The sequence below is a fragment of the Chrysochloris asiatica genome, unplaced genomic scaffold, assembly GCF_000296735.1.
Source record: "Chrysochloris asiatica unplaced genomic scaffold, ChrAsi1.0 scaffold00001, whole genome shotgun sequence".
Taxonomy (NCBI): Eukaryota; Metazoa; Chordata; class Mammalia; order Afrosoricida; family Chrysochloridae; genus Chrysochloris; species Chrysochloris asiatica.
Window position 1 is genome coordinate 20,474,125 of NW_006408519.1, and position 13,483 is coordinate 20,487,607.

The window sequence follows — 13,483 nt, forward strand, 5'->3', positions numbered from 1 at the left end:
AGAGCAGGACCACCCAGAGAAACAGTGATTGATGCCTGTGATGGAGGCAGAGACAATGACGTGGAGAGATGGAGCAGCTGGGGGCTTTAGATCCAGAGAGGGAGAGCAACTATGTGCTGAAGACTTGGGGGGGTGGGGATAGTGTAAGGGGCAGGCTTGCAGAGTATACCCTTTGGTTGGTTGGTGATGCATGGAGGGGATTGTAACCATGGCAATGATACGATGTATAATAGAATGAATGTAAAACTAATGTTCTCCCATGTAAACTATTATATAATTCACAATAAAACACTAAAAAAGAAAAGAAAAGAAAAGGAAAGAAGTAATCTTCCATTTTCCACTAAGAAAAAAAATCCATTGCGATGGGAGAGGTTGCATACAAAACTGGAGAGTAGACAAGGAACCAGACACAGAGGACATACATGCCGTGCTTGGGAGTTTGGAGATTTGAGCGTATAGGTAATAAAATGTCACTGAAAAATGTTTAGTACAGTGTTGAATGATGTGATGAGAGTTGTAGACTCATTTCTCTTATAGGCAGCCTGATGAAGAGTTGATTAAAATGGCATAATCCAGAAAAAAAGAAGATCAGAAAGGAGTTTTCACTACTGGCTACAACATCCTCGCTAAGGTAGATTCAGTGAATACACACGAAAAGTCAAATTATTGACTGTTTAGGGAGTGAAATTAGCAGAATTTAGTGACTCATTCAATTTGGAGAGAGAGGGAAAATGAGGCGCTCTGATTGCCAGCTTGGCTGTCCAGGCAGAGGAATGAGGGGACATGGGTAATGGTAAAGAAGTGGACAAAGTGAAGGTTTTCCTCCTGTCACCTCACTTTTGTTCATTCGCTCTTCTATAGTATATTCACCACACCTATCTCCCAGTGCTGAACTCCTATCAACTTTTCAAGGCCCCGTTAAATGCCACCTTCCAAAACATCACTTGACTTGATTATAGGAGGAAGAAGCAGTAATTTTCCCTCTGAACATCTAAAGACTGGATTCGTACCATTCATTTGGTATCAAATTCTGCTTTATATGAGAGTTGTCTGTGAATCTTCAGGTTAGCCAGTCTCTTAAGACAAAATCTACATCTATTCTTTGCACCTTTGCCTCCTCAAGAGGACTCAGCAATAAATTCAAATACTATTAGGAGCCCTAAATTAATAAGTGAATTCAAGTGCTATAGGATAAGCACTTGACCACAAGGTCGGTTTGAACTGCAAGGTCCCAGTTCAGACTCACCAGCTGCTCCTCAGAAATCCGATGGAGAGTAACTATGGATCAGAATCAACTGGACAGCACTTAACAACATTAAACATGTGAAATAAAATCTAATGTTAGACACTTTAAGAAATATAAACCATCTCTCCAAAATACAGAATCTCCTTGACAACAGGCATACTGCTTTTATATACTGTTGCTTTGTTGTTGTTGTTGTTGTTGTTGTTGTTGTTAGGTGCCATTGAGTCGGTACCGACTTATAGTGACCCTATGCACAGCAGAATGAAATACTGCCCGATCCTGGGCCAACCTCACCATTGTTGCCACGCTTGAGTCCACTGATGCTGCCACTTGGCCAATCCATCTTGCTGGGGGGTCTTCCTCTTTTTCTCTGACCCTCCACCTTACCAAACATGATATCCTTCTCCAGCGACTGGTCCCTCCTGACAATACGTACGAAGTGGAGAGACGAAGTTTGGCCATCCTGGCCTCCAAGGAGCACTCTGGCTGCACTTCTTCCGACATGGATCTGTTGATTCTTTTGGCAGCCCATGGTACTTTCAATATTCTCCTCCAACACCATAACTCAAAATGTGTCAATTCTTCTAAGGTCTTCCCTATTTACTATCCAGCAGGAAATTAATTAACCCACACACCTTGCTGTGGGTCAATGTGCCATATAGCAAAGCCATTTGAACTGCAAGTTCTGTGGTTCAAAGTCACCAGCTGCTCCTAAGAATACAGGGTCGCTATGGGTCAGAATCGACTCAACAGCACTTAACAATAATAACAACAATGTACAAGTTAATGAGTTACCTGTAGGATTCTTGGCTTTGAGTAAGTATTAGGTTGAATTGTGGCTTAATTGCAATAGTATATAAAAGCAGTATGCCTGTTATCCAAGGGGATTCTCTATTTTGGGGAGATGGTTTATATTTCTTAAAGTGTCTAACATCAGACTTTATTTCACATGTTTATGTTGTTGTTGTTGTTGTTAAGTGCTGTCCAGTTGTTGTTTTTGTTAAGTGCTGTCCAGTTGATTCGGATCCATAGTCACTCTCCATGGGGTTTCTGAGGGGCAGCTCGTGAGTCTGAACTGGGACCTTGCTGTTCAAACCGACCTTGTGTATAAACTCTATGAAATAGATACCACCTCTTCATCTTTTTTTCATTTTTACCCAGTTATTTATGATATTTATCTTTTTGGAATGGTATTTTAGCAATGAATACGATCCCAGCATATTTTATCTAAATGTAGTCATAACCCCCTTCACTCACATATACATTTCTCTCTTTGTCAACCGCCTATAGTCTTTGCCTTTGTATAAAGACATTTTAGTACTTTTATGGGGTTTTTTTTTTCATCTTTCATCATATGCTACAGAAAATCTTATCCTGTGCCTAATTTTATTTTTTATTTTTTTGAAAAGCTGATAGCCTGCCAGTTTTGGCAGGGCAAACTGGGAAACAGAGTCTGGCAACAAAAAGGCACCAAGCAGCAGACAAAACTCAAGGTTTACAAAGTAGCAGTGCTCTTCAACCTGCTGTATTGGGTGTGAAATTAAATCCTATCAATGTCATATTCACCCCCGGAGCAAATGTACCCTTGTGACAACTACATGCTGTGCTTCAAGTCAAATGATAGAATAAAATTTCCAACAATTATGTTTTTGGAGCAGAATCTCTCCAAAATATTAGCATATTATTGATTGGCCTTTAGCTACTCCCAAAGGCTCTCGGGTATCAAGCAACCACCACTAACTAAGAAAGCAGATGCTATGGGATAATTGGCAGAAAAGCAAGCATCCACAAGGGTAATGGCAGATACCATCCAAGGCAGGGCACAACAGAATAAAATGTAAAATTTGAGTGCTACAGGAGACACTCAGATTATAATTGTAGGCAATATAAGAAGACACATCTTCCTTCCTTTAATCCTTTGCTTCATCATTCCTTTTCTCTAATCCTTTCTTCTTTCCTTAAATTCGTACTGAACATCTAGCATCACTTTCTCTAATCCTTCCTTCTTTCCTTAAATTTGTACTGAACATCTAGCATCACTGTATCGCGAAATATGTTCAGAACGAAGGATACAGTGGTGACCAAGTCATACAAGGGTGAAGAAGAAAGAAAAGGGATTGCTGTATGGGACACAAAGCCTGGAGAATTCAGGGAAAGCCTCGTAATGCTAGCCATGGTCCCATCCTCAGCTGGATTCTCAGCATTGGCCATTGCAAATGACAGCTATTTATACACATTTCTTAAGCTTAAGTATCTCATATATGTACATATAAAGCAATAATTGGAGATAGAGTAATTCCATTTCAGGAAAATTAACAAAAAGACCTACTGGCAATTAAAGTCCCTGTATCTGTTCTTTTTGGTTAAGGATGGCTGGTTTGTAGATTTAGAAATCTGTGCCTCCTGCTAAGAGTTTGAATGGGGGTAGATTTCTTTTACAACCAGCTTTAAAGAAGAGGTGAATTTAACTTAGAGTGAACTTCAAAAACTGTTTGGAATAGGAGAAATGGGGAAGAATTTACCTAGTCTGCTTTTGTAGCTACGTTGTTTTTGTTGAATGTCATGGAGTTGGTTCTGACTCATAGTGACCCTGTATAGGGCTTCTGAGTTTTTTAAATCATTGCAGGGGCAGAAAGTCTCATTTTTCTCCCTTGGAACAGCTAGCAAGCTTGAACTATAGACCTTGGTATTCATAGTCCAGTGCTTATCATATAGAGCCACATGCTCTGGGAAATGATTAATCTGAGCTGAGTGTGTATACATTGTTGTTGGTTTTTATACTAGCACATCTTGACTCTACCCACAAAGTCTGAGATAGCTTCCAAGAGCAATAGATCTATTCAATTTATTTATTCAAGCATTCATTCATTTACTAATAAACCCCATAAATATCTCAATACACAGAACATGAGCTCTTCCTAAATCCTACTTTGCTTCTACTACGAATGCATTTGTATATGTGGTAGGTGACTCCGAGAAATTCTTTTACTAGAATCCCAGATGATATTTTCTCCTGCTCGTGGTTACAAATCTGGCAGCTAATCTCAGGGTCAGTAGTTTGAAACTATCAGCTGTTCCACGGGAGAAAGATGAGGCTTCCTGCTCCTGTAAAGCTTTATAGCTTTGGAAACCTATACAGGGTCGCTATGGGTTGGAACCGACTCCACAGCTTACCAACACCACTAGGACTTAGCTGATTAGCTGCTATTGTTGTTGTTAAGTGTTGCTGAATTGGCTCTGACTCATAGCAACCCTGTATAGGATTTCTAAGAAGTAGCTGGTGAGTTTGAAAAACTAACCTTGTGCTTCAAGCTGGCCTTTCAGTGCAGTGCTTTAACCCACAGTGGTCAGGTGTGGTTATGTGAATGCTAAGATCCACACAGTATGTTGCCATTTAGCACACTAAGGATGATCTTTATAAAAGAATCCTTCTGTGGTTTCCTAGAGGCAAATGAAGAATGCACTCCACTTACATGCTGGAGGGAGATTGACTATGGAGTGCAAAAGTAGTCGAGGACACACAGCTTCTTAGTGCATGTTGTTGAGCAATGAAAATCTCAAATATAGAAAATCGAATCCAAGAATCCATGGTTGGTAAGGACATTGGGAATGGGTTATTTTCATAAGTCTCCTGGTCTGATGCTGTAGGATAAGCACTGGACTGCTAATCAAAGGTTTGTAGTTCAAACCCACCAGTTGCTCGTAAGGAACCCTATACAGGGTTGATATGAGTCAGAACTAACTTGAGGGCAGTTAATGACAACAAATAATTTGCACATGACATCTAGATGAACAAAACTGGGTTAACAGGAAGAGCAGCTTCAGCTCTATCCTGACCACCCTACCCCATGATGTCCCACACCCCTCTAGGTCCCTTCCTTCATAACATTTACCATTCTCTGAAATCATAGATTTCATTTTCCTGGATTGCTTTTTGTCTCACTCCCCAGAATCTGAGTTCTTTAAGTACAGAGACTTTCTTTACTTTTTTTGTTTTATTCCCCAAATTTAGAACATTAGTTGGCACGTAGGCATCAATCAGCAATACCTACTGAAGGAATGAATAAAATGAAATTTTGAATGAATAAAGCCAAAACCTAAAACTAAACTGACTGCCATCGAGTCAATTCCAACTTATAGTGACTCTATATAGGTTCCCTGTAATTGTTAACCTTTAGGGAGCACACAGACTCATCTTTCTCCCACAGAACAGCTGACCATTGGATTAGCAGTCCAATGTCTATCCTACAGTACCACCAGGGCCCCTTAAAATAATGAAGCACCTCATCTTTGCCTCTGTAATAAGTTTTCTCTCCCTTTTACTTTCCTTTTGAATTACTGAAATATTTAGAATGATGTTTAAACTAAATTCATGAATTAGGGACCAAACAATTGTGTAGTCTGAGAAGCTACCACTAGTCTATCTCAAACATCCCCCCAAATAAGAATTTCATGTATATGAATAAACTCCAAAATCACAGTATTCTTATGAGAATCTTACTTTAATTTTTATCAAGAATCATTCCTAAACGGAAATCCTTTCAGAGTCAGGACCTGGAGTCCCTTGACAATTTGGCTATCTGACTTCAAAATCAAAGAAGCAGTTTGCTGCCTAAATCTCTTCACGAAAATGGCAACTTTTGAAAGTCATCTCTCTATACTTTGGCTGTGGTTTAATGGGTAACAATCATGTATCTTTGAAAAGAAAGTAGGAGTGCTACAAACATCTTCACCAATAAGAAAGAACAGCTTCACGAAGAAATCTCTACTGAGAAGCAGACGCCACTTCCAAACATTCACCAAGGACAGGTCGTTTGATCACCAGGTAGGTACCTGTTCATTACCTCTCCCCATAGTCTACATCAGGACAGCACAAAGCCCATTATGAATGCAGTTTTGAGTTTGTCTGGATGAAGTGGATAGTAATTAGTTCCTTTTACATTTGGTAATTTTGTTAACACAACTCAGTAGGTGTCTTGTTAATTTGTTCATTACTAGGTGGATGAAAATGTGCATCTCTTCTGTGAATACCAATTATTCCTAAATGAGGTAATTTCACCAAGACAGTGAAATTTCCTCATTCTTCCCTGGTTTAAGAATATCACTGCCAAGAATGAATAGTTCCAAAGAAAGAAAGCTGTGGGAGGTTAAAAAAAACCTCATGCTCTTATATGAAAATAAAGGGACTAGGCCCTATTATTCTGCATTGTTGAAATCAAACCCATTTTAGGGTAAATAGGACTTTAGGGGGAAGAGGGAAGACACGCTGGTGGTGGTGGTGTTACCTCAGACTTCGGTGGTCCTGAGTCTCCAGCAGCTTTTTGTAGAGATTCAAGGGAGATGTCATTGTGGGAATAGAATAAGAATAAAATGTGTTGTGGATTGAATTGTGTCCTCCAAATATTCGTGTTGCACATCCTAACCTCAATGCTTGTCTTTTTCATCCTTTTAGGAATAGACTGTCTTCGCTTTATTAATGAGCTAGGATTAAAGTAGCATGTGACTTAAGTTAATATGTTTTGAGATATAAAAGAAATTAAACAAGCCAGAGAGAAAGAAACATACATAAGGGAAGAAAGATAGAAGCCACATGAAGATTGTCCAGGAGCAAAAGCTCAGCAGAGAACAACTTGCCTCCAAGGCCAATAGAGAATGCGTTTCCCAAAGTCCCTGAATTAAGACTCCCAGCCTCCACAACTATGGGAAAAGAAATTTCTGCTGCAAGCCATTGTTTGTCGTATTTCTGTTATAGCAGCAAAAATAAATAGGACAAGTAGTCACACCTATCATTTTGGACTACTTACTCATAGTCCAGAATTCTTATCACCAGTGAAACAAACAAAAATCAGTTTCAAAATCATTTAAAGAAAGTTTCCAGATCCCATTCCTATCTTCTATTCTAAAACATTACTTTTTCTTAAATGAAAGAAACTATGTAAATCTCAGTCTTCAAATAAATGAACAGGGATTGAGGGGAGCTAGTTTCTACCACAGAGACTCGGAAACTGGCTTTCCAGCATAGAGATGCTAAAGCAAATGGAAAAAAATGAAGAGGTAAAAGTGTTAAATAGAAAATATCAATGGGCAGCTCGAGAACACAAAGTCAAATATTATAACAAAATTCACAAAGACCTGGAATTAGAAAGCCAAAAGGGAAGAATATCCTCAGCATTTGTCAAGCTGAGGGAACTGAAGAAATAATTAAGGTCTCGATTTTTAATATTTGTGCTCATTCCAAAGAAAGGTAATCCAATGGAGTGCAGAAACCATCGAACAACGTCATTAATATCTGATGCAAGTAAAATTTTGCTAAGGATAATTTTTAAATAGCTGCAACAGTACATTGGCTGCAACAGGGAACTGCAAGAGGATCATATCAGATTTAGACAAGGATGTGGAATGAGGTATATCATTGTTACGGTGGATCTTGAATGAATGCAAAGAATACTAGAAAGATGTGTACCTGTACTTTATTGACTACACAAAGGTTTTTGATTGTGTGGATCATGACAAGCTATAGACAACACGGAAGAGAATGAGTATTCCTGTACACTTAATTGTACTCATGGGGAGCCTGTACATTAACCAAGAAGCAATTGTTTGAACAGAACAAGTGAGCTATGAATGGTTTAAAACACTGAATGCATCAGAGTTGTATTCTTTCACCATACTTATTCAATCTATATACTGAACACATAATCTGAATAGCTGGATTATATGAAGAAAAACAAGGCATCAGGATTGGAGGAAAACTCATTAACAACCTGACATATTCAGATGATACAACCTTGCTTGCTGAAAGCAAAGAGGACTTAAAATACTTACTGAAGAAGATCAAAGACAACAGTCTTCAATATGGGTTGCACCTCAATGTAAAGAAAATAAAAATCTTCATCATAAGAGCAATAAATAACATCAAGATAAATGGAGAAAAGATTGAGTTTGTCAAAGACTTCATTTTGCTAGGATCAACCATGAGCACTCATGGAAACAGCAGTCAAGAAATCAATGTATTGCATTAGGGAAATCTGTTGCACAAGAACTCTTTAAAGTGTTCAAGAGCACAGATATCAGTTTGAGGACTGTTGTGCGTCTGACCCAAGCCACAGTATTTTCAATAACCTCATATGCATGTGAAAGTTGGACATTGAATACGGAAGACCATAGAAGAATTGATGCTTTTGAGTTATGGTGTTGGAGGAGAATATTAAAACTCCCATGAACTACCAAAAGGTGTTGGAAGAAGTACATCCAGAATGCTCTGTGGAAGCTAGGAGGGCCAGACTTCATCTCTCATACTTCAGACATATTATCAGAAGGGACCAGTCCCTGGAGAAGGACATCATGCTTGGCAAAGTGGAGGGTCTTCCTACCCCAAAAAAGGATTCATTGGCACAGTGGCAACAGCTATGGGCTCAAACGTTGCAATGACTGTGAGGTTGGCGCGGGAGCAGGCAGTGTTTTGTTCTGTTGTGCTTAGGGTTGCTATGAGTTGATGACTCGATGGCACCCCACGATGACAGCAAAGCTTCCACTGCAAATTTGTCTTTAAGGCTAAGGGACAGAGTAAGTGAAGCTCTGGGATAAGGGAGCATTTGAGTTCCCTGATAGATGACTAATAAATAAAGGCATCTGTATGTAGGCACATAGCATCTTTTTTCTTTCTTTATCTCTTTCTTGTGAATTGAGGGAAGGTTTACAGAACCAATTGGCTTTCCACTCAACAATCCATGCACATTTTGTTGCATGTCAATGATTGCAGTTCTCACCATGCAACATCACTTGTCCCACTTCCTCCCTGAGTGTCCTGTTTGCATCCTTTCTTCTTTCTTAACCTTTATTGCCTTCTGAACTTTGTCCTTAGGCAAATGCTGCCCTTTTGATTTTAAAGGATTGTGTATTCATTCTAAGGAGTACATACTTCCCTAGTAAATGGGAGTCAGCTTATGTTGCTGTTAAGTGTCCTTAAATTGGTTCCGACAAATAGCAACCCTATAAAGGGTATCCTAGGAACCACTGGTCAATTTGAGCCACTGACCTTGCAGTTCAAACCAGCCTTGCGGTCCAGTGCATTAAATTGCAATGCCACACCAAGAGTCCATCTTCTAGATCTGTCTATTGTTTGGCTGAAAAATTGAGCTATGTGGGATGAGTCCAGTGTCAGCCCTAAAGAGTAACTAACAGCCATAGTTTCAGGGGTTCCATTAATCCTGGTGTGACGCTGTGGGTTACTGCACTAGACTGCAAAACCATCTGAACTGCAAGGTCGGTGGTTCAAGCTCACCAGTCGCTCACTCTGTATAGGCAATCCTATACAGAGTCGCTATGGGTTGGAACCGACTTGATGACACAACAACAATTTATCTTTATCACACCAGTAAATCTGGTCTTTGTGATGATTTTGAATTTTGTTCCACATTTTTTTCCCAGTCAATTCTGATCCTTTTCAAAGAGCTCAGCAGTGGTAGAGGGGACTATCTAGTTTTTGTGATCTCAGGATAATAGAGGGCCAGGTTTGTATGGTCCATTAGTCCATTGGCCTAATTGTTTGCATGTGCTTTCAATTTTTCTTCACTCTTCTTTGCTGTGGATGGGAAGACTCCAATAGTTGTACTTTAGATGACCCCCACAAGCTTTGAAGATCCCAGTTGTCACTCATCATGCACACAGCATCTTTCTGGAACACAGAATATAGCTTTTAAATCCCCATTTCCTTTCAAGCAGTACTTATTTGTTTTCCTGTTATTCACAGACATGCCCAAAGAAAATTGATGTCCACCTTTTATTCAATGAAATTAAATCACATATAAAGGGGAGGAATGACTTCTTTCCAGTGCCAGCAGAACTCTTAGAGACCAGTGATGTCCCCTTTGTCCTTAGATAGAGTTTTGTTGTGTTTTCAGTTGACCCTCCATTTAGTTGACCCTCAAGACACTAATCACAGTGGAATGAAATGCTGCCTTATCCTTTACCCTCCCCAAGACTAACTGTGGATTGGAAGATTTTCTTTGATGGGCAAAGTAGACAGGTGGACAAGAATTCTACAACTGAAGCTATAGATAAACTCTAAGGACATCTTTTGGAGTGGCCCACTGAAGAAATGTGAAAGAACTTCTCATTCATGTCCCCAGTATAAAACTATGAAATCATCCAAGAAGATCCTGAGCTGTCGGCTGCTTAACTCCATTCCCTCCCTTTGTTGTTATTGTTGTTAAGTGCCGTGGAGTCGGTTCCGACTCATAGCAAATTCCCTCCCTTTAGCTACTCTCAAACAAATCTCCCTCTTCCAAATGTAATCTCCTCTTTGGGGCCAGCATCTAAGAAGCTCCTCTGTTCTGCAGGGAGTTAAGGGTGGCATTATCAGTTGATAACATTTTGTTTTCTGTCTTAAGAAGGAAAAATGGATGTTCTTGGAGAACTTTAATTTCCTTTCTATTAAAATTATTTCTTGGACTACCTTCTCTCAAAGGAACTCTGTTCAGCAGTTTGAAACTACCAAATATTTTGGGAACAAAGATGAGATTTTCTACTCCCATAAATATTTACAGCCTTGGAAACCTTATACAGGGTCGCTGTGAGTCAGAGTAGACCCCATGGCAAATAACCTCCACTTTCTCTCAAATGAAAGAATAAAAGAGGGCACAGATTATGTGTTCTGTTCACTGGAGATTTCAAAGTGATAAACATACTTTCTTGTCTACATTAGTTGCACAATACTCTTATTAACGTTGAATAAGAGTAGTTAATAAAAAAGCAATAATAAATAGCAGTTCTTAGGTCATCAAAGCGCTCATAACTATTTATGTTTTAACACTTTAAATTCTCACGATAATCATAAAAAACAGAAATTATTCTCATTGCTATCTTAAGGATAATGGAACTGAGGCATAGAGAAGTGAAGTAGCATGTGTAAGCTTGGACAATTCTAAGTGGGAGTGCAATTCGTGTTTGTTGTTAGCTGCTGCTGTCTTGACCCCTGACTCATGGTGACACCATCACAACAGAAAGAACCACACCATTCTCATAATAAGTTGCATATCAGACACTAGAAATATATAGGGTTTTTATTGGATATTTGTTTTGGAAGAAGATTGATTACCAAGTCTGTTTTCCTAGTTCATCTTTGTCTGGAAGCTCTGCTGAAACCTGCTCAGCATTATAGCAACTCATAAGCCTTCACTGGCAAATGCCTAGTAGCTGTCCATGAGGTGCATTGATAAGAAATCAATCTGTTTCTCCTGCATTTGTTGTTATTGTTAAGTGCCATTGAATCAGTTCCGACTCATAGTGAGCCTGTAGAGGGTTTCCAAGGAATGAATGGTGAGTTTGAACTGCCTATCTTGTGATTCACAGTCCAGTGTTGATGCTATAGCATCACACCAGGTGTCTTCTGCATAGAAGGTAAGGATTCTACCAATGAACCACCAGTGTCCCCACAAAAGTAGTGCTATTGCCCTCTAATAGAATCAACTAACAAAGAACGGGAATTACACCATAGTTGCCCTGGTATCTGCCACAAAGTCTAGCAAAGGATCCTGCACTCAGACAACATGGCATCACAATGTCTGCATTTCAATCCTGATTTCATCACCTGCTGGCTGTGTAACATTACTTAACACCTCTATGTGTAATTGTCTCTTCTTAAAGTGAAGATAACCAGAGTACTGTCTCTTAGAGTTGTCTGAGGCACTCGGTAAACATTAACTATTAAAGAGTACACTGGTGAGTAGTGCTATAGAAGGAACTCATTGGATGAGTGAAAACAAAGGTAAATGAATGGATGAGAATAGAACACCTGCATCTATTCTTTTCTTCTAGGCCCCAAGCCACTAACAAAGCTCAACTCACAAACTCTGTTTGGTGTTCACACAGCAGTTGTCAACTCATGGATCCCAGTCATCTGTTCACACCTTAAAAGCAGTAGAGGGAACATTGAGCCGGAGACATCTTATTCCATAGGGCACTACTAAAAGCAGGGCTGACACAATCTGCACTTTTTCATTCTGAGACCTATGGGGAGGCTCATTGGCCTAAACGTGGAATGGGGACACATAAGGAGAAAAACAAGTCCAGACTGAAGTCTTTACAATGTCATACACCACAGATGTAGGAAATCTGTGGAGCCCAATGAAATGGGGGACACCTGAGTTAAAGACATGGCTCTGGGAGACATCAACTCAGTAAGTGTTCCACGCTGGATGGGAGCCAAGTCCATGAGAAATCCTGCTGTCATTTCCTTTCACAGCCACTGGCAAATGCGTATGAAATCTGGTGAGCTGAACAGGCAGGCATGGTGGCAGAGATTTAACAGCAGAGTTAAGTAGATGAGACAGAAAGAAGCTTAAGGACTCAAAAGACCTGAAAGATGGAAGACAGAGATCAGAGGCCAATACACCCAGAGACTGGAGCACTTAAGGAATTGCACTTCTTCCCAAGGAGAAAGCTATAGCAACAAATGCAGGAAGATCCAGCTGAGTTGGAAGCCACGTGGGGGCCGGTGGATCAATTTCTCTTGGGCCCATTCTAATTTTACCATACTAGAAGCCTGCAGCTGGCCCTGAGTATAAACACTACTTCTTCAGAAGCACACATGTAGAATGTAACAGATTAATGCTAACATAGCCATTCAATTTCCATTTATTGACACATCATTTTTCATTTTGACTCTTTTTCCCCAAAAGGGCTGTTCATTCAGACATAGAAGGAGAACCTCAACAAAGGCGGATGTCTTTATGATGCTTCTTGGTTGACTCGATAGCTCTGCCAAAACCACAAGAAGGCTTTTACCCAGATGGGCTCAGAAGCAACATGGTCCCACCACAGAAGTTGGTTCCCACCCTGCGTGGCATCTGGCAGTAAAGGGTAGCAGGACGTCGTTGAGGTAGGTGAAAAGACCTCCTTTGCAAAACCACTATGTGCCACAGTCCTAAAGGAAATCATCTGTGCTTACCAAGAATAGAACACAACTTCAAGGGAAATTAGATTTCATTGCTGTGAACTTAAAGACCTCCAAGGAGAGGAGGCAAGACTTGAAAACAAAAATAACAAAGCTAACTAAAAATTCAAAGGTTTTAAGCAGGTAAAATCTCTGGGGGTGCTTTCCATTAAACTTATTTGCCATGATTATTAATGCTTAAACCATATAATAACCCCATCAGGAAATTGTATGTTAATTTCCCTAGGTTTTGCAGATGAATAAATTGGTACACAGGGAAGATGAGTGGGTTTGCCGCAGGC